Here is a 26264-nt window from a genome sequence, read left to right on the forward strand (position 1 = left end):
AAAAAAACTAGCAACAACGAATATTGGCAAGGATGTGGAGAAAAAGGAACTCTCCTATACTGTTGGTGGGAGTGCAAACTGGCCCAACCACTATGGAGAGCTGTGTGGAGATTTCTGGACCTACTAAACATAGAGCTTCCATATGATCCAGCAATTCCACTCCTAGGTATTTACCCAAAGGACACAGAAACATCCATTCCAAAGAGCACCTGTACCCCTATGTTTATAGCAGCACTATTTACAATAGCTAAGCTATGGAAACAACCCAAATGCCCAAAAATCGATAACTGGATCAAGAAGATGTGGTATATATACACAATGGAATATTACTCAGAAATCAAGAAAGATAAACTCATGCCATTTGCAGCAACATGGATGGCGCTGGAAGGGATCATGCTCAGCAAAATAAGCTAGAAAGAAAAAGAAAAATATCAGATGGTCTCACTCATAGCAGAAATTTAGAAAACCTAAATAAGGGGCCAGGAAAAAGACTAATTATAATAAAGTAAAAATCAAAATCAACAAGCAACTATAAACCAGAGACACACTACAGGGGGAGAGGAAGGGAGTAGGACCAAAACAAGGGGGGTAGAAATTGCATGGGGACTGTAACCAAGATGAAAATGCATACATTGTATAAAAATGAAAAATGATGTAAAAATATATGAAATTAAAAAATAATAATTTAAAAATAGCTTAAAAAAAGAAAAAAGATTGTGATTTGGTTCATTGCACTCTCAGAGAGATTAAGACCAAATTTAAGGAAATTTTGCTATTAAAAACAATAGGTAAAACCTACCTCCAAAACTATGAATTATCTTTGAACTTTATCACACTGACATGCAGCTCTTGAAAATTAAAACCTAACACTGGGCAGTTTAAGTTCAAACTTTGTCTATGTGCAGAAATCTGTTTTATTTCACTTGTAATAATTTACTTAGAGTCCATTTTCCATTAATAAATCCTAAGTGTGAATGTGGTAAAAGATATGTATACCAGAAATGTAAGTTAAAGTTTAACATTGCAATTGAGTACAAAATTTGGGGTCTTCGATCAAGAATAAACTTTATGCACATTTCATGTGCAGAAGGGATTCCCATAGTCTAATAAAAGAATATGAGCCTTTCAAGAAACAAAAAACATGTGTTGGTGAGCTATATTTAAAAAGCTTAAATCCATGACAAAGAGAATAAGGCATTGTGCTTCATGGATAATCTGAAGTATGTTAAAAAAAAATAGTATCACACAATCTCCTGCAAGTACAATGAGCTAAAGGGAAAGTGTTCAAGAAGAAAAGATATTTCCTGGTTGTACAAAACAACTGGAAACTCACAATCACAAATATAAAATGTATGTATTTGTGTTTTTTTCTTTTCCTATTTCTTTTTTTAAGACCAGTATAGATGTAGGAATCCTGACTGTTGAGAAAACAGATGAAAATCCATGAGAAAGCAGCCTAACACCATAAAAAAAAAGCTAGACTCATAATAGCAATTGAAACAACAAAAGATGGTTTAAAGTAACTGTTATCTGATTTTTTTTCTAAATCCCAGAATTTTGATCAGTCTTGGGAGTGTTCAATTATCTAAATCAGCAAATATTTTGTTAGAAATTAATTAAGACCAGCAAAATGTTATTCAGAGAACATATTTGCATATGGATTTAAAGACAAGTAGGTAGAAGAGCTATGAAGTAATGTGGGCCAGTCATGCAGTACTAGCTAGAAGGACTTTCTATGTTGCCACATTCAGATATTCTTATTTTTACAGAGGCTTTCATACTATGCTCTAGATACATGGATTCATTCCACCGATTTATTTTTCAGTAAAATAAAATTGATCTTGTTCTTTACAGGTTTCAGACCACAAGTAAAATTTAGAAATAAATACATAGTTTTACCAAAACAACAACCAAAAAAAAAAAAAAAAAACTTTGAAGGGTTTCAACAAGATAGTATTTTCACTATGATATCACTTTAAATATTGCTATATATCATATGTTCAGTTTCTTTTAAAATGTTCTTTTTATAGAGAAAGCCTAAGATAAGAAAAAAGTCCTCAGCTAATTCTTTAAACATTCACTCAACAAACAATGAGACTTTGCTCTTTGTTATAGTCAATCCCAAGGGAAAGTCACAGAAAGCAACTCTATGAGCCATTATCATCATCCAGCTGAAGACCACTTATCTAAATTGAGGACAAAGAACCTGATAGGAGATGAAACACCTTCTTGGTGCTGGCCTTTTGAAAGTCAAAAAAGTGATGGCAAACATCATGCAAGAAATTACCTCAATAACAAGACTTTTTATCATCATTAACTAGCCAAATCAATCAGGCAAACATAGGCACCTACCTACCAGCATGTTAAGGCTATCTTCACAACAGAAATAGAAGCACATTCAGCCAAAAACAGACATTCTAGATATATTACCTGGTGACAGTAAATAAAAACATACCATTATCACAAAACACATGCACACATATGTAGGTACACTCCCACACACACACACACACACATCCATAAGCAAGACTGACAATCCTATTCACTATAACATGACAGTCTTATTTAATTTGTTAATTTTGTACTAAGCTTGAATTTAATAAATGAAGTAAAAACTTGGACTTCAAAAGTGAGTAATAGGTAACTATTAATTATATTCCTCTAATATCACAAGTGTATAAGAGGAAATCTATTTTGGGGGGCTTATGAATCTACTACCTTCTAGGTACGTACTCATAAAAGCCACATGACATTTTTTAATGTTCTGTAGTAAAGATTAATAACTCATTTCTTCAAATCTTACTTTCCTCACAGCAGTCTTTGGATATGATATACCCATAAATCTCATCTTGACGAAACCTAAAATTATACAGTTGAGCTTGTCTGATTGAGATATAAATACTGAACAAAGCAGGACCCAGTTCATCAAAAGTTTTACGTAGGTTTTTGAATAACTGTCAGCATATTTCAGCAGAGTATTATATAATCTAAAGGAATTTAATGGATAATAATATAAGATGTGATTGTAACATATTCCTTCAGTCCCAATCATTTGAATTTGGATATTTCCAATGGTCTGTCTTTGAGGAGAGCGTCACACTTAAAAGAGGCACAATTATTATTAAGCACTTTCCCTAATTCATATTTACACTTTAAGATCTATGTTCTTCTTACAATGTATCTTTCTCCATCTATACTGTTCTAATTTTTTATGTTAATATCATAGTAAAATCACCATTATATACTATTTAAAGAATTAGATAAATCACTAATAACAGTGGTTTTATTTAATCTGATTTGTTTTAAAGAGCATGTGTATTTGGAATTTTCAAGCCATAAGAAACTATTAAAAATCACATCAGAGACTGACCGCCTCATATTGGCTTCAAAACAACACAATAGTCACATTCACATTGAAGCCAATTACCAACGTTATTAATAATCAAAATAAATTATTATGGAATGTGCAGGTAATATAAATCAAGATAATTTAAAATATGCTGATTAATCTGTAAATATTTTTCGTTGCTTCCAACATAGCAGACTTTATGCTACTGTTATAAACTCTGGGGATATAATAATGGACAAAACAGAAGCCAGCTTTCAGAGACTCCACAGTCTGTGCGGAGACGTAGATAATTGAGCATATTAGACAATAAGGGAAACTCTATGAAAGTGAAAGTCTCAAAATTAAGCAGGAAGACCTAGGTAAAATGGGAAAAATGTCATTCAAATGACAGTTTCTACTACTAACTTCACTGACTCATACATTTAATAGATACCCACGTGCCTCTATACATTAGCCTCTTAGGCTAATGTAATTTATTTTTTTTTGTTTTTTTTGTTTTTTTTAATAGAGGCATGTTTTTATTTATTTATTTGTTTGTTTGTTTGTTTTTGTTTGTTTATTTATACAAGCACTGGGTACAGTCAGAAGAGCGGGAGGGTGAGAGAATTCACCAGAGCCAGAGCGGGGAGCAGAGCAGGCAGAAGGACCGAAGCACACTGCTGAGGGGAGCAGCGGGCGGCAGGAGAGGTCTGCTCGCCATGTGGGACCCTCCTCCGGTGGCCGGGGAGCAGCCTCTGAGCGAACCGGCGTCGCAGAGGCCGCAGGCAGCTTCGCAACCCAGCGCTCAACTGCTGTGCCACAGGGGAGGCCCTAATGTAATTTATTTGTAATAGTGAACAAAGTAACAAGATCTCTTTTGTGCACTTTATGAACAAGTGAAAGAGACACATTTTAACCAATCACACAAATGACAGCACATTTTCAAGTGCTGGAAGATGGAGAGATACACGTGAATATGAGCAAAAGACTATGAGTATAAGATAGAAGACTATGATTATAAGATGCTCTAGATAGAAGTGAGGGACAACTTCCCTGAGATAGGGAAGATAGAGCTGGATCTAGTGCAAAAGCAGATCCAGAGGAAGAGTTCAGACAAGGTATTCCAGGGAATTATAGCAGCATGATGACAGGAGAGGAAAGAGCCAGAGCAACAAGATTATATGTGCTATAAGGCTGTGGAGGCCAGTAGGACCAGTCCATGCTATATTAAGGTGTCTTATTTCCGTAATGATAAGTAAAGCAGGCCTCCCTGGTGGTGCAAGAGGTTAAGTCTCAGCACTATGAAGCTATCAGCACCCTCTGCAGAATGAGTTCGATTCCTGGCCAGAGAGCTAACGCACTTGGCATAGCAGACCTCTCCTATATCTCCGACTGCTCCCCTCAGCAGTGTGTTTCAGTCAATCCACCTGTTCTGCTCTCCATTCTGTCTCTGGTGAATCCTCTCACCCCCTTGCACTTCTGGCTTGCAGCCCAGCTCTTTTATGCATAAATAAAATAAATCTCTAGAAGAAAATGATAAGGAAAGCACTAATGGTAGTTCAATTGAATGAGCCTTCTAGGATATAATGAGTCCAGGAGTCAAAAAACACTGCTTGAAATAGGATCATGTGTTGAGGGTGAGGTGGTAACGTGGAAACAAAGCCAGATATCCATAGTGTTTATGAATGGATTAAAAAATGACACCTGAGTTTCTGGTTTAAGTGATTGAATGGATAGTGATTATCTTAATGGAAAACTGGGGTTAGGTGGTTGGGGTTGTAGAGATATTGATAAGTTTGGTTTTGAACATATTGACTTTGTGATATTTTGAAAGGGCCCAAGAATGTATGTGAAGTAGGCAGCTAGGTAGCTACCTAGTTGGCTAGATAACTCAGAAGGACTATGGATTAAATTTGCAAAACATTGGTACTCAGGTGGTAACTGTTTGATGATTATTGGAAGATATACAGACTGGGAAGATAAGAGGGTCTAGAAATGACTCAGTAGACTTCCAAATTATAATTACACACAGAGAAATCTATTCTGAGTTGAAATTCTATTTTCCCATTGGGTTCATTGATTTTTTTTTTTCGCGTTTTTTTGGCAAAGCGTTTATTTGATGTTTGTGTGTGTTACATTGTCAGGTAAATCCTTCTTAATTAAATAATTATTACTTTGCCTTATTTCCAAAATTATGCTTTCAATCTTTTGATACAGATAAAACCATATTTTCTTAGTTCAACTGCATTACAGCTCTCATGTTATCAGTCTTCGACCTCTTAACTGCTGTTCCAAAATCCAAAAGCTCTGAAAAATCAGAAGGATTTTTTTAAAATTTACTTAAAACCCATTTGGTAGAATAATTAGACCTGAAATGAAGTAAAGTCATTAATGCTCTTTCTTTTTTCCACTTACAGATAATCATATGCACTGCTGCAGATAAATTAATGTGCTTGATTATGGAATGTTGACTTTGTTCCCTTTGGAAAGGGATAGCAAGTAATAAACATATTACCTTTCAAAATCTGAAATACTGAAAATTCTAAAACATCTCATGCTAGGATTTTGGATAACAGATTTTGTACCTCTTTTTTTTGTTGTTGTTGGAAGGACTGTAGACAGGACTATATTATATGCTTTGCAATTATTATCTTATTTAATCTTACAAAGCTAAAACTGAGCCCCACAATTAATTTTAAAGCTTTAGAACAATATTTAATTCTATCTAATTTTCAAATTTTACAATATATCAAATGTTAATATATAATATACATGACATATCAAAAATTAAAATTCACATTGAGCACGTCATCTCTTAAAAAATAATGAAATAAGAAATTGTTTCAAATTCAACAAACAAAATGAACGAATATAATATATATTCTTCCTTTAATAAGAAAGACTTGTCCAGGTGTAACATTACACTTTGATATTATTGGACATGTTTATACTTAGTGCTTATGTCTAAATTTAAGATAGTTATATTGCAGTGTACAATTATGTTACAATTTTTTAGAAATTTCCCATGCAATGCAATTGTTTCCTATAAAGGTGGAACTATATTTGTTAGTGGAGCTAGTTTCAGTAAAATATCTTAAAATTCTTCTTTAAAAGTTTATCTGACTTCATTAAACCTTAAACATTAATATTTATTAAAAAGACTTCTATAGAGAAAAAGCCATCATGCTTCAGAAACCAACAATTGTATTTAGAAGATACTTTACATTTCACAGTTACCTTCAACTTAAAACAAAGCTCTCATGTAATGCTTAAATGTATTATTTTTCATCCTCAATATAGTGACCTTTGGATATCATTTTCATTAAGAAGTTGTGAATGTTCTTTCAAGGATTCAGAGAATAAAAGAGAAACAAGACTGACTTCTTCAAAAGGTCATATTTCAAATATCTTGGAAATCATCAATGCATTTTTTTAATTTACATGTTCTAAAATAGATCAAAATTCATAAACAGGAACATCTGGAACAAAAATTCAGACATCCCTGCAATATTTGCCATCTCTTGTATCATTCTGTTAAAAATGCATCATAGTTTTCATTTTTATATCTTAATGGTTAGATTTCAGACTATATCAATATATTGGCAACTTGTGCAGGCCTTGTAAGATAAATTCACAGGCCACTTGATATATTTATGTTTACTCTAATTTGTAAATTTATTTGTAAGAAGAAAAGTTTCATTATTTTTAAGATCTATTCCTTTCAATTTATTTATAAAGGTTTATTCCTAATTGACTGGTTGTAAACAATTCAAATGGTTTTATACTATCTTGGGCTTGCAAACTTTTGAATCCCTTTATCTACTTTATGAGTTGATATATGATCATCAATTAATGAAGTCATTTTTATCATAATAAAATGTCATCATTAGAACTGCAGTATTATAGTCTAACCATTTTCTAAAGAATATGATTGGGGCATTTTAGGTAGTTAAATATTAAAATAATCTAATTGAAAATGAGACTTTGAAATTATTCATTTTGATTGACAAATTGCAGAAAATGGTTTTGTTTTATAACTACGTTTCTATCACTCAATTTTGGTAGATAGTACTAGTGTTTCTGGGGGGAAAAGGTAAAATTTATATCACCTTTGTTTTACTTAACTAGTAAAAATGATTATTTTTGTCTCTTTATATTCTAAATGCTCCTGTTATTATATTGTCTACATTAGACAAATTTCTCAAGAAAGTGTGCCTTGGGCCTCCCCGGTGGCGCAGCGGTTGAGCGCTGGGTTGCGAAGCTGCCCGCGGCCTCTGCGGCGCTAGTTCGATCCCCGGCTGCTCCCCGGCCACCGGAGGAGGGTCCCACATGGCGAGCAGACCTCTCCTGCCGCCCGCTGCTCCCCTCAGCAGTGTACTTCAGTCCTTCTGCCTGCTCTGCTCCCCGCTCTGGCTCTGGTGAATTCTCTCACCCTCCCGTGCTTCTGACTGTACCCAGTGCATGTATAAACAAAAACAAACAAACGAATAAATAATAAATAAAAACATGCCTCTATAAAAAAAAAATTAAAAAAAAAAAAAGAAAGTGTGCCTTCATGTAAGAAAGGTCTTCAGTGCCACAATTGTAGTTTCACCTTCCCTTGTCACTGAAGAACAATATTCCTTTAGAATCAAAGAAACACACTTACAGTTCAAATTTTTTAGATTTAAAAGATGTACACAGCCATAAAACATTCATTAATTGAGGATACTGATAATAGGACCTCATGACCTAGTTGAAAACCCCAGAATACAAAATAATTGTAGCCACAGCCACAAGTTGAATTAAACATTGCAGTGATTTGTATAAGGACTTTTACCCTCCTTTTATAGATGAAGAAAATAAAGCCCAAATAAGCTATCAGATTTGAGCTCACAATCACACAAGCAAAAAGGTGAACTCAGCTTCTCATTTTTTCATTATAAGTAAGGCATTCTTTTCAACTGCAAGTTATTTATTATTCGTTCACAAAAATAATTTTTTTAAAGATTTATTTATTCATGCATACAAGAACTGAGGTACAGGCCAGACTGCAGGAGGGTGAGAGGATTCACCAGACAGAGTTGGGAACAGAACAGCCAGACTGACTAAAATATACTGCTGAGGGGAGCAGCAGGTGAGACGGGAGAGGTCTGCCATGCCATGTGGGTATCTCACCGGCCGGCTGGGATGGACCCCGAGCTGCAGAGGCTGCAGACAGCTTCACAGTGCTGCGCTCAACTGCCTGTGCCACCAGGGGAGGCCCACAAAAAAAAATTTTAACTACACTTCCTTTAGTAGAAAGTAAATGTGTTCTATATGAGTATACAAAAATATGAATCAATTGACTCCACTCTCAAGTGGGAAAACATTTGGAGTCACTCTCCTACTAACTTTGACTTGATTCACTCATAATTTCATTGTTGTTTTAGTTTTTACTATCTTATGATCATTATGTGTTACAAGATGCGGGGTCTACATACAGAATGTAATAATGTTATAATTGAAATCTACATCAGAAAATCTTAACTCTAGCTGAGCATTTCCTTTCTTTAAGATGTCTTTTCTACCTTATTCTCTAGAGGTACATATTAAGTGTACATGTTCTTAAAAGTTTTAGCCCTCTTTCCCAGGAAAAATTTTATTTTCCTTATATCATCTTTATTGATACCTTAATGTTTCCTTCCTAAATACCTCTAACTCCTTTTCACAAGATATAAAGTGTGGATAAGTGGAGAGAAGCTGAGAAAGGCAGAAAATGTAATTTTCAGTTTGGACTTATTCTAAATAAATATGACTACTCTAGTTAATATCTTTAAATTCCTTGCCTTGAGAGATAAATTTGAGAAATAAGCCAATGCATATAAAAAGTTGGTAAGAATTGAAATAACAGAAGAGCTCTTTGTAAGATCTTTCTTTTGTATCAATTACTTTAAAGAAGTACAGAAAAAAATCAAAGTTCCAGGTAATTGCAGCTTTGGAATATGTGGAAAATATTTTACCATAACTTCAGAGATGAAGATCCAGTAATTTATTTTCCAAACTAATTTGAGGAGCCAAACCAATTAAAATATAACCTTTTCATTAAAACTAAAATCAAGAGCAAAAATGTATTGGAAAACCTATTGTGTTAGTTTTTTTAAAAATTTTTTCCAATTATCTTCAATTTTTCTGTGGCAGATAAAATACTGCCTTCTTCACCAAAGATGTCCACATCTTAATCCCCAGGACCTGTGGATACATAACATCATATTATAAAAGGAACTTTGTGGGTGTGATTAAATTAAGGCTTTTGAGACAGAGGTTATCATGGATCTGTTCTAAAAGAGAGACAGGAGAGGCATAAGGAGAACAATGAGTAGTTGTGGGTAACACTCCAGGAGACTATTGCCAAGTTAAAGCAATAATACTCGATGATATTGGAAAAATAAGTCAAATATGAACCCATAATATAGAAGAATTAAACAAAAAAATTATAGGATTTCTGATTGACACACATACAGCAAAAGGGAAGGAAAATTCATGTATGATGCTTTGTTCTGACATTGGAATTGGTAGAGAGGATAGCACTTACCAAAATGAGGAGTAAAAATGGAGGCAAATGTTTTATGATAGTAGTTTTAGTACCACACTTAACGAAATCAGAGTGACAAAGAAATATTCAAGAAGGAAGCCTAGTAAATAGGTACACATGTGGATTTAGAGATAGGGATTTGAAGCCATTGAATCAGGGCTTTAGATAAAAATCAGGCAGGATGAAAATTAGAATTAAAAAGACACTACACCAAGTAAAGAACTCTGGGGAACATCAACATGTAAGGAGTGGGAAAGACTACAGGAATCTCAAAAAAGTACACGGAAAATTTGGACAGAGTAGAATCAAAAACCAAACTAGGATATAGTTTCGAGGAAAATAGTGGTTAATAAAGTCAAATGCCACAGGCATAAGATAAAAGAAAATACAGAAGATGATGCTGGCAGACCAGGAAATAATTGGGTCACTGGTGACCCTCAAGAGAATCATTTCAGGGACTTAGTGAGAATAGAAGTCAGCCTGCAGGGACTGGAGGGACATTGTGAATTGTAAATGAGGAGACCTCAGGGCTCAGCACTAGGCATCTTCTCCACTCTCCACACTCTCCCTGCGGAGGTCTCATCTGTCCCCATGGTTTTAAATCCACCTACATGCTAATGACTCCCAAATTTGCATTCTCTCTAAGTTGGAATTCAATGACTCGAGAAGTGACTTGGAGGTACCACAGGACTGGGCACTAGGCACCTTCTAATTTTTATTGTCTATGTAGATGATGTTTTCTGTTCTCACAGTTAAAAATAACATTTACATACTAACAAAACATAAATACCAGATTTATTTATTTCTTGGAGGGCCATCATTGCATATATTATATAGGTAGAAATTGATAGGTTTCTCACAAATATCTCAAAATTTAAATCTTGTATTTTATAAGTACTCATGATTATCCCTTCCAAAACATTTCCCCCCAGTGTTCTCCAAATCAGTTAATGGCATCATTATTATTTATTGATTTCTCAACTCAGACACTGGATAATCTTCCTCTCATCCTTTATTTTTCTTATCCTCAACTAACTCCCAATTATATCTTATACACAATCATCTTTGTGTCTTCTATCAGAGCTCCAATCTCAGTTGCCAACACCATTTACTGTGATGACTTCCCTACTTAAAACCAGAATCCTTACTGATCTTACAGATCCCTTGATTGCTCTCTTCAATATTTTTTCATGCAACCTTCAGAGTGAATTTTTAAAATCATCAACTCAATTATCTTTCTCTTGTTTAAAATATTTCAGTTGCTTCTGATTCCATCTATAATAGAATTCAGTTTTCTTATCATGGCATACAAGTTGTGGAGGTAGTCCCTCACCTACCTATTCAACTTCATTTCATACTTGCAATGGTCTAATCTCACTTTTTTTTTTTTAAGATGCTGCAATAATGCAAGTACTATCTCCCCTCCCTCACCCTAGAACCTCCATTCTTTCCATTTTTGGAATGGTTTTCCTTGGATTCTTCAAAGGACTAATTTCTCACCTCTCAGGACTTGTTCATAATGTCTCCTGACCACTGTTTAAATAGATCCTTACGCAGAAGCCTCCCTGGTGGTGCAAGGGTTAAGACACAACCTATGAAGGTATCCGCAGCCACTGCAGCACAAGTTCGAATCCCAGCCAGCCAGGGAGTAACACACATGGCACAGTAGACCTCTCTCCTGACTTGCCTGCTGCTCCCCTCAGCAGTGTACTTCGGTCAGTCTGCCTGTTCTGTTCCCCACTCTGTCTCTGGCGAATCCTCTCAACCCCCTGACACCTCTGGCCTGTACCCCAGCTCGTGTATGCATAAATAAATATATCTTTAAAATATATATATATATATTAGCTTTAAAAATAAAAAATAAGCTCTTCCCTAATATTTTCCATTTCTGAACCTTTCATAGTGCTGGCATTTTCTAATTAGTTATTCATATATTGTTATTTACTTATTACCTATATTTCTGACTACTTTCTAAGCTGCTTTAGAATAAAGAATTTTGGGTGGCTGATTAAGTAGGTGACTGAAAAATAGGCGTTGAGTGGCACTTAAAGTAATAGAGTCAGTGTTGGAGGAAAAATTTTCTTTGATAAAAGAGAGGAAAAAAGAATGCACTTTATAAAAGATATTTTTAGAATTCTGGGGAGGAAATTGAAAATTTCCTCTTTTTTAAATTAAATTTTCTCCATTAAGTTATAAGGAAATTTGTCTACTGACAGTGTAGAAGGAATTTGCTATAGACACACTTTATGAAGGGCAGGTGCCATTTTCTTCATTTTCATTTACACACAGCTGCCTTGGGTTACAAGTCCCAGTATGCCATGAACCATAATTATTCAGCTGGGGGCTACTGGGAACTAGGGGCAGAGACAAGCAGCCATGTTTGGCATATAACTGAACACTTGCAGGGTCAGAAGCTCCTGCTTCTGTGGCCTGACTTTCACTCTGGCACTGCTGGGAAGGGGACTCTAAAGGAGACACGTAGAGGAGAGAAATACAGAGTCACTTGGAAGAGACACATGGGTGACAGAAACATAAGGACACTGTCCAAGGCAAAGAATGACAACAGTTCACTTGATTTGCACTTTGATTTTGGCATCTCTCCTTCTGTCCCAAGGCTGCCTGGCCCCTTTCTTATGGTTCTCTGCTGGAGGGTGCTTTGGATTTGTTGCAAGATTTCAGGTCTCAGCAGCCCTAATTTAGGCTGAGCTGTTTGCCTAGGCATTTGCCTGTGAGGGAATGGATAATTTTAGGAGTTTAATTGAGAAATTATTATTTGAAAGATCCTTTCTTCTCTTCTCTATATGCACATAATTCTGTTAAAGGTCTTTCACACTTAGAGTGTGCTTCCTTTGGTTTTAGTTGATAGATAGCCTTTTATCATGTGCTAACACAGTGATGAGGTATAATCATACAAAATTTACTAAATGGAATGAAAGAGAACAGGTTAGGATGATGTAGTTCAGAAAGAGACCACCCAGCTGAGACTGAAGACCACTAATTTTTAGAGGTACTAGTCTCCAAGTTGTCCTTGACCAAGCTTCCTTAATAGCATCTGGGAGGCTGAACTGACTTAAATGACTGGGATGAATTTTGGATGTGGAGGAGAGAAAAAAAAACCCACAAAGAATGAAAAATGATGTAGTTAGTGGATTAGATAACTCAAACAGATCGAAAAGAAAGTATGAGGAGTGAGGCAGCAAAAAAGCTGCAAGACTGAGAAATGTGGTACCAGCTTATGACGCTGGCTCATTCCTTGAGATCCTTGAAATAGCTTAAACCTGGGAACAAGATGCCTCACAATCAATTCCTGTGACTTTGATAGCATTTTCATTCTCCCTTCAATTTCTCAGTAACTTGCTGTTTAAGGAAACCACTCCACATTCTCATAAATGCCTTTTAATGCTAATCACTTACTTGGTAGTGGCAAAAACATCTACCATTGAAGATTTATTGGTAAAGTGTGTTTGTCTATCAATCATGCTCCCTCATCTTTTTTTTTTTAAAGATTTACTTATTTATACAAGAACTGGGGTACAGGCTAGATGAGTGGGAAGGTGAGAGGATTCACCAGAGACAGAGCGGGGAACAGAACAGGCAGACTGATGAAATACACTGCTGAGGAGAGCAGCGGGCAAGACAGGAAAGGTCTGCTCACCATGTTGGTTGCTCTGAGGCCAGCGGGGAACAAACTGGCACTGCAGAGGCTGCGGACAGCTCCACAGTGTGGCACTCAACCATCTGCGCCACCAGGGAGGCCCTGCTCCCTCTTCTTTTTTTTTTTTTTTAAAGATTTATTTATTTATTTATACAAGCACTGGGTACAGTCAGAAGAGCAGAAGGGGAGGGTGAGAGAAGTCACCAGAGCCAGAGCAGGGAACAGAACTGGCAGACTGATGAAATACACTGCTAAGGAGAGCAGCGGGCGCAGCAGGAGAGGTCTGCGCCATGTGGGACCCTCCCTGGTGGCCGGGGATCAAACCAGCACTGCAAAGGCTGTGGGCAGCTTTGCAGCCTGGCACTCAACCGCTGTGCCACCAGGGGAGGCCCCCTGCTCCCTCTTCTTAATGGGGAATTATTTTAGCATCACAAATGGCCAACAGGTATATGAAAAAATGTTCAACATCACTTATAATCAGGGAAACGCAAATCAAAACCACAATGAGATACCACCTTACACCAGTAAGATTGGCACACATTAAAAAAACTAGCAACAACAAATGTTGGTGAGGATGTGGAGAAAAAGGAACTCTCCTGCACTGTTGGTGGGAGAGCAAACTGGCCCAACGACTATGGAAAGCTGTGTAGAGATTCCTCAAACCATGAAAAATGGAGCTAACATATGACCCAGTAATTCCACTCCCAGGATCTACCCAAAGAACACAAAAAACATTCAAAGGATATCTGTACCCTTATATTCATTGCAGCACTATTTACAATAGGTAAGGTATGGAAACAACCCAAATGCCCAAAAATAGATGACTGGATCAAGATGTGGTAGGTAGATACACACAATGGAATACTATTCAGCAATCAAAAAAGAAAAACTCATGACATTTGCAGCACCATAGAAGGAGCTGGAAGGGATTATGCTCAGTGAAATAAGCCAGAAGGAAATAGAAAATTGTAGGATGGTTTCACTTATAGAAGGAATATAGGGAAACGAAATAAGGGATCAGAGAAAAAATAATAATAAATAAATAAAAACAAAATTAATAGGCAATGATAAATCAGAGACATTCTGCAGAGGAGAGGGATGGAGAGGGATATAAATAGGGGAGGGACAAGCACAAGGGACTATGGTGATGGTGCATGGGTGAATTTGTGGTGGGGATTTTATAGGGACTACACCTGAGACGAGAAAGCAAATATACAAAATTCAACAATGATGTAAAATATATATAAATAAATGAAATTTTAAAAAATACAATAAATATATTTGCATGCAAATTACATGATATAATTATTCTCAAAAAAATTAATAGCATCAACATGGTTTTAGTCCTCTTCTTTACTGCTGGTACTGGTAGAATATCTTACAGTAACAAAATGATGGTTATTTTCTTAACTTTAAATATGTTTCCATGAAGGATTACACAAATAACTTGGTTTCTAAATATTTCCATCATTTAATAACTTTCACCATCAATGTCACAGTTGTGTGCTTCTCTTGTCTTTGAAACTGAATTTTTAAATCTGCAGCCACTAGATTGCAGGATAAGAAGACAGCTGGCATGAAATCCAAAGATAATAAATTCATTATTTATAAGCTTTATACTTGTACAATATATTTTATATAGTACTTTACTATTTACAGAGCACTTCCTTATTCATGGACTCCTTTCATGATCCCTTAGAATTATGATCCCTTAATTGATTGCATTTTATTGTGAACTAAGGCTCAGAGAGATTAGGTAAATTGTTAAAGTAGCTAGAAAACAAAGTTAAAAGTCAAATGAAGTGTTTGATCTTTCTACTGGTACTCTCTCAAAAGTTAGAAAATTATGCCATTAATCATAATGATAATATTGGCATTTACTGCTAATAGATAGAGAAAGTTTGCTTTCTATTTGGAATAAAGTTTTGAGCACTCTCTACCTTGTCTCGGGTAGTTCTCACAGCAAGGCAGTGATGAAAGCAGCTTATTCTATATGTATTATGCATGAGAAATGGTGATAGGGCATAGGTTAGGGAGCTTTGATGCAAAACAAGAATTCAAATCCTTACTATTAAGTCTTTGTTCCTCATCAGAAATATTAAAACAAAGTTGTTTGCCATTCAAATGAACAAATATTTTTTAACTATAATATCTAGTGCTGAGGGGCAAACAATGCAACAAGTACACACGAGTTGCTATCAGGAGAATAAATTTGTACATTTTTAAAACCTAAGTAAAAACCCCTAAATGTGTGAGATCTGAAGTATCAAGGTGATCATGGAAACAGTAATGATTCTATAATGTAGATAACTCATAAAATTTAAATCTATATTCTAATAGTCTCTACAGCTTTCTTTAAACTTTTCTCTTTTACTCAGGTCACGGGACTTTATTGTTAAAAATACTTAATCATAAATGCCTAGAAAGCATAAACTTGGAAAGCAAAACTAAATTAAGCTTTCTTCCCTCTGTTAATCACAAAATTTAAAAAATAGAATTGTACATAAAGTGATTAACACAAGAGAAAATATGACAATCAAGCAAGTTATTTTAAGAAAAGCATCATTATTTTAGTCACTACTGACATAGAAGTCCTAACTTCTATCTAATCTTACTATTAAACTTATTCAATAAACATACATGACATAGCATCAAGGTCCTGAACACTTATAAATCATTTCCATGGGAAATGTCAGAATTTTTGGAGTGTTGAAGAGCAGCACATGAATAAGTCTTTCAAACAATAACAGGATATTTCAAATTCTCAATGTAAACACATTAGGATACTCAACCAACATAAACCAGACCTTATAAAAATGTGCTCACAACAGACAGTAATCTTGTTATGTTCTCCCCATAAAATCCGATACTATAATGTGAGAATAAATCATTCTTTCCATCCTGTGATATTGTTTTTTTCTTGCACAAACCTGACAGCTCATTTCAAAGTAAATTTCCGGGAGGAACATAAAGATAGGTATTTAAAGGGGCTGGCTTTTAATAAACAGCTCAAATAATGTCAACCAGATTCTCTTGCCTTTCATCAAAGTTTTTGTTTGGTGTTTTGCTTTGGTTTGCTTTCTCTAATAAATTTTCCTTAGAAGGACTACTATCAGTGGCAAGGTCAACTTTGCCTTACCACAAGTCACTAATGACTGAATTGGCAACCTGATATCTGAGAAGTCATTTGCTGTCATACATTTATCATCAACCCTCAGAAGAGTAAGAGAATATGGTGACTTACTAGGACTTGGACAAGTTAGGGTTGAGTTCCTATCTTATTGAATTCTATATGTGCACAGGGGAAAATGCAGTTGTTTTGTAGACTATAAATATATTACCAGTTCTAGCAAGCAGCAAGACATCTCACTTTAGAAAGTCAAATGCTGCAATGTGTCACTTTCTAACTTCTCTCACTGGTCCCAGGAAAATAGGTACAGATTTCAAATAAAGTTATTTAAAGCAGATTCTGGTATACAGACACCCACGTTTCCTCCAAAGTTAAATTTCCAGTTAGACTGTCTCCAGTCAATCTGACCATTTCAACCTGACAGGCAAGCCAGTCAAATAAGCAATCATAGTGGGCCAAAAATCTGTCAAAATGGTTTGCTTAACTGGTGATTACTTTTTGACTGACTTGAGCAGTCAAATTAATCAAAACAGTCAAACCAGGTCTCCCACTTATATACTGTCTCAGCTCTACTGTGTTAGTAGTTGTGCCCTGTTTATATATTTGAAAGGAGTTTTACTAGGATACATTGTTTAAAAGAAACAAGTCAGAGAAGTTGTGAACAGCTATTTTGACAATTAGTGTTATTTTCAGAGTTGGCACACTGCGTCTTTCAGCATGGGAGAGAAAAGTCTCCTCCCGCTTGCAAAAGAACTAAAGAGCAGAGGCAAGGCAGAGGACAGCCAAGGAAATGTACATGGGAACAGGAAGGATCCACAGGCCTTGCTCCTAACATTTCCTGGGTAGAGGACTGAGACATGTGTCTGACAAAAGAATAGGCTAGTAGCACATCTTGAAGTTAAATAATATTTAGTGAGAACCCAATGCAGAGTTTGGCAACATAGGTATCACTGTTGACAATGATTTTCCATTTTTAGTACAAATAGTCACCTTTTTTCCAGGAGGCAGATAAGCTTTAAGCATACCCTTAATTAATTTAAAAATGGGGGCAAGGAAGATTTAATTCCCAGTTGACACAAATGACAACTTTGAATTGCAATCTGACATTTCAAAAGCATTGTTAGAATCGCAGTTAGGGTAGCAGCTCTCACTGGCTTCAAGTCTGGGCCTCTTCACTGACAAATTGTATGCCCCTGAGCCACATATTTCCCTCCAAGTACATAAGAACCCTTATCTGCACAATAGGCACAATGATATTATTCAATTCCCAGATTTTTCTGATTACTAAAAGACCTAATGTGAGTAAGTTCTTCCAATGATACAGGGTAAGGAGGACTTGCTGTGCAGAGGCATCCAACCAGATGATTGTCCACCTCAGCTTCGCCATAACTCAAAGAGGATATTGTTCAAATAATGTATTTTTATAAAAACTGGACTCTTTTCATATCAGAGTCCTATGTGTTTTAAATTTTGCCCTGATTAATAGTTTTACCATTTAATATCACTGTAATTTCTAATTATGATTCTCTGAAGCATATTGCTAAAGTTTCTAGGTGCCTGTTCTATGCAGGCATTGCACTAAGGATTTTACCCTCAGAGTTCTCATTTCATAATCATGAAACTTAATAAGGTACATCAGGTTTTCATGTGAGGAAATTGAGTTTCAATCAAATTGCATGATCTATCTGATATCAAACAACTGGTTATGACTGAATTGGCTTTGAAAGCTAACTATGTAACTTTAAAATGTGTACTCATCTTAATACACCATGTTTCTAAAATCATATAATGTAATAAATAATTTAATTTATCATAACTAGTTTCTGATTCTTCCAACAAACAAGAGTAGTTGATATGGAATATTTAGAACTTCCCAAATAGAAATATTTGTCTACTGTGTCTCTGAAAGTATTGCAAGTAAAGCAGAGAGCCAGAATGAAGGAACACAGATTCGTCATATAGTCTGTGTTATTTCTACTTTCTACATTGCCATTTTGAGTTGAAAAAAAAAAAAAAGTCTAGAAAATTAAACTAATTCTGAAGGTTTCAGAGCTGGTTTTCAAAGAATTTCAAAGACTAATTCAGGAAACACAAGGTAGAGTGCTTCATTAATTGATCATGGTTCAAGCGCCAAATAGTCTGAAAACCAAGCAATTCTTGTGATATCAAAATCATTTCATGCTATTTTCCTGGATGATTTTCTGTCACTGATAGAGATAGTAATCTCAAACAGCAATGTGCAAAAAGTCTAAAGATTCTGAAGGAGCATGAATGAATGATACCTCTGGGAAGAACTCAGGCTTCCAGCTAAAGCTCAACATAGGGTGTGTAATCCAACATACAGGATTAACATCTCAGGAGACTTGCCCTAGGTCAGTTCATCTCTCTGTGATGCCTTATCCTCTAGATGGAAATAAAAACAGTGAACTCTCTTAAATGTGCCCTACGGTCTGATTAAAGATTGAAAAGGTCTCTAAAAATCCACAGCACTCCCAGGGAAAAATGCTAAATATCATTATCATTATTACACCAAATGCCATAATTTGGTCTCCTCAGATTCCCTTTTTATGTAGATTCCATCAAACTCTGACTTTTGACTTTTTGCCTCTCTGACCAAATCTCCAATGACAAAGCAAAGGGAAATGTTGAGGCAATTAGTGGGAAATGGAAGCAATTAATTCCCTTTTTTATTGGAGACCTGGCCTCTGTGAACCAGTTTAACCAAAAATAATCAATGACCTTTCTCTGACCAAACTGAAGCAAATCTACTTGATATTTGTCACTGGTTATCCATCTACTGCTTCAACATTAATGAGTCTCTTCACTTTTCCCCTTTCTTTTATGAAGTAGAGCCATCTATTCTGGTCCCTTGTTACCTCTGCAACTGCTATTTTTGCAAATCTAATGCAGTCAAAGACCTCGTTATCCATGTGTAAGCCTAGGAACCATTTTTAGTATAGCTTTGGTTTCTGATTTCTCTCAACTCTACTCCCTTGAACTATTTCTTCTTCTCTGCTATAAAGATGGGATATTATTCAAAATAAATAAAATAGAACAACAAAGATAAAGTTTAAATTTAAAAGTGCCCCCAAAAGACTGCATAGTTTACTTTGGTCTAAGCACCATACAGACCTAGATCCAAATCTTTGCCCCATCACTTACACTGGTCACCTTGGAAAAGTTACTTGTCCTTCAAGAGCCTCATTTTACTTAGGAACAACAGAGAGAGCAGCACTTACCTCAAGGGAATTGTCAGGCTCAAATGAGGTGACATGTAAAGTCTTTAGTATGTAGTGAGAGCCCAATCAATGTTAGCTACTACCAACTGTCGAGAAGAGAAAAGAAGGGAAGAGAAGAAATTCATATACTAGAACTAATTTTGATACTAAAATTCTCCTATGACCAAACTCAAGCAGGTTTAGCTAACATTCATTGTCTCTTTTATCCCTCAGTAGAGGACTTAATATTTTGGCTTAAGAATTTATTATATAAATTCTTTCCTTTTCCTGGCATATGCTGGAGTATCTTTACTTCCTATTTTTTATTGTTTCTGTTTTTCTTTAGGCAAATATTTCTTAAGAAAAAGTTTTGTCATACTTTTCACTGGCTATGTCAGTGAAATTAAATCTAAGCGAATTTAGATACCACCTAGTAGAACCAGTGTTTCTTTGGTTTTGTTTTAAAATTGTATTATTTTCATTGAGGGACCATTTGTTTACAACATGGTATATGGTTTAGGGGGTTAGGTTAATATATCTTCAGATGTATACTACAAGAAAAAGATGAACCCATGCTGAGACACAGAAATGAGAATGAATTGACAACACATTTTTAGAAAATATGGAAAACTAGAGATCTATGAAGAAAATGTAAATTAAACCTTACTTCCCAAATTATACAGAGTTTTATTCTCTATTTCATTTTGCTCTGAGAACTCTGTCCTCAGGCAGAGTCCTCTGAAACTGTTTTTATAGACGATATCGAGGGGAAAAGTCAGATACAAGAGCTAGCCCCATGGTTATGTTTTGTGCTCTGACAAATTTGACTGAAATGTGAAATCAAAGATCCCATAGGGGGAAGCAGGAGGTCTTTCCTTTGGACTGTGGCCTGGATTTCTACTATTAGAGCTCCCATATCCAATCTAAGTTTGATATCCGAAGAGTAACGTCAAGACTATTCTTCAGGTATAGAAGACCTAGACTTTAATACCCCAAACTCTTCATCCTATTCCCAGCTCTTTGCTATGTACACTAGATATTAATTCAACTTAATATATTCAGCAAACACACAGACAAACACACAGACACAGACTTATTCAAAGTCACATGGCAAGTTAGTAGAAAGCTAAAAATGCTGAACTTCTGACTTCCTGTTTCACTGTGTGTTACATTAGCAATAAACAGAGCAGCCACAAAAAAAAATCACTGAATCACTTGAAAATATTTGTTTGGGCCATGAGAGCTAATTCATGTTAAAATTAAGTGGTTGTTTCCACAGTGGAAGATGATTTAGTCCACCACCTTTGATTTTCTTATGAAGTATGTTCTATTATAATTTTAACAATTCACTTGTCCTCTGGTTTTAACCAGAGGGAGGGGTAGAGGGATCCTATGTCCCATTGGAAGCTAGAAAGTGAATCACAATCCACTCCAGGCTGAAGAGGAGTGTTTCAGGAAGTCAAGAGATGATGTGAAAATACTCATTCATGGTAAATCTGGAATGAAACAAAGGGAGCATGGGAATCCTTTAAAACTCAATCATTATTATCCCTTATTGATTTCCTTCAATGGCCATTTTTCTTAGTGCAATTTTCAAATTCCCTATTCTTTCAAATTTGAAGAAAGAAGAAAGAAAAACAGCAACATAATGGATCATTGACTTCACTGGGCTCAACCTCCCACTGTTTCTGGAGAGCAAACATAAATCAGGAACACAGGGCTTTCTTAAAACTGGTCACCTGAAGAAATTCCATAACTTGTCTTACTATTTCATCTTTCAGTAATCCTCCCAAGTGTCCTTTACATTTAACATATTACCTGCAATATAGTCACATACCATTCTTCTTTTTGTTGATAAGTAACTACAACTTTTCATGCTCCAACAAATACAATTTAGCAGAATCACAACTTTGTAAGTAATGTCTGCCCAATTTTGATATATCCCTAATTATCTGTACCCCAGTTCATAGATTTCTTAACTGTATGGTAATTCATCATGAAATAAGGAATATTTTGTACATGAACTTCTTGCTCTCATTTTTTCCCTGTAAGACCACTATTAAGCTCTCTCCTCATAGGTCATGTTTTCTGAGGATACAAGATTGTTATTGCTTTCCTGGTATATATTCTCTGCTCTATGCCTCACAGACTCTTATTCCTGGTCTTAGTAAACACATTCAGAATATTCTGAATAGGAACTACACTTTGAACTATACATTTGCTTCTTCCATTTTTTGTCAAATAGTGCAAAATTTAAAAGCTACCATTTGTAAACATCATCTGTCTGGATTTTATAGCTCTCCATTGCTTGAGCCATTGGTTTTTTTTTTACCATGAGTTAATTATCTCCATGAAGAATCTTTATGTCTAATTGATTTCAGAGTTTTATTTGTACATTGACTTATAAAGAATGATTGCATTTCTACATATGTAATATGTTTATTATTTATCAATATCCATCATTATTCCATTTGAATCATATTTCATTAGTCTATTTTAAACCATTGTGCAAGAATATTTCCTTTCTTTCAGTTTCTCCTTTCTTATTTCTCCTTTCTAACTGCTCACTATTTTCAAAATTATTTTCCACTTCTACTGCATTATCACTATTTATAAAAATTTTTCATTGATGTTCATTATTTGTATCATATTTAAATGTCTCATAATTATTTTGACTATTTAGAACTTAAACAAACTCTTGTGTTACAGTCATTAAAATTAAACTCACTATTAAGAAACATTTTCTAGTTTGTTTCATTTTTGACATCAGGTTTAAGTTTCAGTTCAACAAAATATATTGACACATTGAACTATTCTACTGCTTTGTATGAAACTGAAAAGCAAAATAATAATCAAAACCAAAGAAATAAAAAATATGAAGATTATATGTATTACTATTTGTTTTATAGCTAGAATGATTTTTATTCTCCAAGTAAATATTACAAGCTTTGGTTTATTTAGAATAGCTCCCACCAAAAAAAGTAAGATTCAGTATTAATTAAAAAGTTACTTGAAAGTGTAAACCTCAAACAGATTCATCTAAAATAGAAGTGAAGCAGAATTTTCTGAGTAATCTTGATCATGAACTCCACATTCTGTTTCATTTTGTTATGTTAACACAGTCTCTGAATGGGAAGAATTGTTCAGGTTATTTTAAAATTCCTTAATAGTAAATAAAGTTTCCAGTAAATAAGCTAATAAAAAGCTACCTGAAATGAATTGAAGATTACCTTAGGTTTATTTTTCCTCAAAAATGTCTATTCTAAAACAATATTGATAATATGGGCTTATCATTCATATAAGGATGTATATGTATGTATACATACATAGAGTATATGTATGTGTATATAGATAGCTGGAGATACTAGCTAATCTTCTGGTCCCTACTACAACTCTTCTAATCATTACAACAGAAAACTATTACTGTTAAAAAGTTATTGTTTTAGAGTACTTGACATCTCCTACACAAAATTTTCAGATATAAATCCTAATTTTAAAAACAGTAATTTTAACCCTGAAAATTAATATATGATTGAAGTACTCTCTTCAGTACATAACTAACTTATTTTAGTTATGAACTGTACTCATATATTCATACCTTTAGAACTCAGTAAAATATATATATTACCAAAATGTAAACAGAAATTAACATTTACTCATAAAATAACATATTAGATGCAATAAAATGTTAAATCATGTTCCAATTTAGTAAATATCCAAGAATATTAAACTGGAAGAAGAAATTGCTTTGGTTATCATGAACTAAAACAGTGATTTCTATATCCTGATTAAAACATTAATAGAATTTCAGATATATTTTACTCAAATTATAGCAAATCACAGCTCAGCTACTCGAATATCCTGATACCTAGTGATCATGCAAGATGAAACCATAATTATAAGCAAGCCACACATACCAAAGTAAAATAGCTATTGATTAAACTTGTCTTCATAGTTTGTTTAAAGGATAGAAAATTAGCCTGCCAGTTTAGTTACCTACCAGCAATGATTGGGTTCTATCAGTGTTATCACCTCTACAAACAGCACCAAATTACAGTCCCTCTTCCCATAACAAAAACATCATGTCAAAGAGAGACAACCAAAGAAAATAATCTGATCATGAATAAAGAATAGTTTGGGTTGGTTAGAATCCACTTAGTTGAGGAAAGAGAAAAGAGAAGTGGCTCATTAGGGCATTTCCTGAATCTTAGTAGGAATTTCAGTTAAGGAAGAAGAAATGACACAGCAGTTTCAAGTAAGGGGACTTCCTTTCTTTCTCTGAAATATACACCCAATTTGAGAAACAGTGCTTCAACAAAACTACTCCACAGTAATGTGGAGTAAAAGCTCTTGTTGATTCAATTATTGCTCCATGATGAACATTTCTTCCCAGAATATTTACAAATGGTACAGAGTTTAAACAAAGTGTAGCGACTGCCCTTATTGCAAAATAAGTCTCACATTTAATATTTCTTCAATAAGCTGGCTTACATCAATTTTCAGGTTTTTTTTAAAGATTTATTTTATTTTTATACAAGAATTGGGGTACAGGCTAGAGATGCGGGGGTTGAGAGGATTCACCAGAGACAGAGCAGAGAACAGAACAGGCAGATGGACCAAAGTACACTGCTGAAGGGAGCAGCAGGAGAGACAGGAGAGGTCTGTCCCGCCATGTGAGTTACTCCCTGGCCTGCTGGGAATCGAACTCATGCTGCAGCAGCTGCAGATTGCTTCATAGGTTGCATCTTAACCCCTGCGCCACCAGGGAGGCCCAATTTTCAGTTTTTAAGAACTACAGTTTTGTTTAGAGCATTAATAAATTTTGAGGTTTTGCTTATAAGGCCATCAAATTGTCCATATTTCACATGATCACATTTTTCTTATATATTATTTTGCTTTCAAAGTGACTCCATGATTAGGATCATGAACTTGCAGTCAAAGTACTTTTGTTAAAAATCTCGGTTCTGCCTCTTCCTTGCTACAGCACATTGGTCAAACTACTGAACAGCTTTTTGTCTCGGTTTTCTACAGGCAAAATAGGAAGAATAACATGACATAGAATGACCACTAGAATATTATGTGGATTGGGCCACTCTGGTGGCACGAGGGGTTAAGACACAACCTATGGGGCCTCACTGGTGGCGCAGCGGCTGAGCGCTGGGTTGCGAAGCTGCCAACAGCATCTGTAGCGATAGTTCGATCCCCGGCTGCTCCTTGGCCACCTGAGGAGGGTCCCATATGGTACGCAGACCTCTCCTGCTGCCCGCTGCTCCCCTCAGCAGTGTACTTCGGTCCTTCTGCCTGTTCTGCTCCCCGCTCTGGTGAATTCTCTCACCCTCCCGCGCTTCTGACTGTACCCAGTGCTTGTATAAATAAATAAAAAATAAATAAATCTTAAAAAAAAAAAAAAGACACAACCTATGAAGCTATCCACAGCCACTGCAGCACAAGTTCAATCCCCCGCCAGGGAGCTAACCACATGGCACAGCAGATCTCTCCTGACTAACCCACTGCTCCCCTCATGAGTGTATTTCAGTCAATCTGCCTGTTCTGTTTTGCAGTCTGTCTCTGGTGAATCCTCTCACCCCTTATACCTCTGGCCTGTACCCCAGGTCTTGTATGCATAAATAAATAAATCTTTAAAAAATAAAAAATAAAATTGTGATGGAAGATTAGATATAAAATTCAAGTAATCATGGAGGCTTGTCATCTAATCTGAGCACTACTATATGCACACCAGACAATGCCTTATCCATAAAATAAATAAATGTGTAAAGCTTCCTCTTTTGTAAGGCTAGGATGTTCAAAATGAGACGATACCTTCCATGATTGACACTATAGCTCCCTAGAGATTAAAAAAGTGACAAGCCTTCTACAGTCTGCCAAAATTTTAGTTACTCTCTGTCAGACGGGAAGATAGGAAATGCTGTCGTAACAACAGCTCCTCCACCAAAAGGCACAGAGTGTTAAAAACAAAATGTTATTTAACATTCCGCATGTCCAGAGTGGATTAGCAGAAACCTTTATTCCACATAGTTACTCAAGGACAAGGATAAAAGAGGGCCCATCTCCATATGAGCTTTCAATACTGCTGAGGCAGGAAAACAGAAGAACCACATACAAGTTCTTAAAGTTTCAAGAAGTGACACCACTTGTATTCATCATTCACTGGCCAAAATTGTCAATGACTATGCCTACTTCAAAGTAAATTAAGCTGCACTCCTACCATGTGTTGAGAAGAGGAAACCAGAATATTTATATCAGGACCAGTGACCATAACATTCTTTGAATATCCATTAACATATCAACTTTTTTTCCGGAGTAGCTCTCTTTAGTTAAGATTAGTTCTATAATGTCACATTTGAAATAAATTCATTTCA

At 35.4% G+C, this 26264-nt stretch overlaps 1 protein-coding gene across 3 annotated transcripts in view; it reads right to left on the bottom strand.

Annotated features, from left to right (window-relative positions):
* Positions 1-26264, bottom strand: part of TFEC (transcription factor EC) — a 185106-nt gene that overhangs the window by 39487 nt on the left and 119355 nt on the right. Inside the window, exon 1 of one of the 3 annotated variants that reach the window (XM_037511995.2) lies at positions 23885-23909. The exons of the other annotated variants lie outside the window; for them this stretch is intronic. The gene's annotated coding sequence lies outside the window, so the exon portion shown is untranslated. Of the gene's footprint in view, positions 1-23884; positions 23910-26264 lie in introns of those variants that run through there. 3 annotated transcript variants of the gene reach the window in all.

This window comes from Talpa occidentalis, unplaced genomic scaffold (assembly GCF_014898055.3).
Source record: "Talpa occidentalis isolate TD23 unplaced genomic scaffold, MPIMG_talOcc4v2.1, whole genome shotgun sequence".
NCBI classification, from domain to species: domain Eukaryota; kingdom Metazoa; phylum Chordata; class Mammalia; order Eulipotyphla; family Talpidae; genus Talpa; species Talpa occidentalis.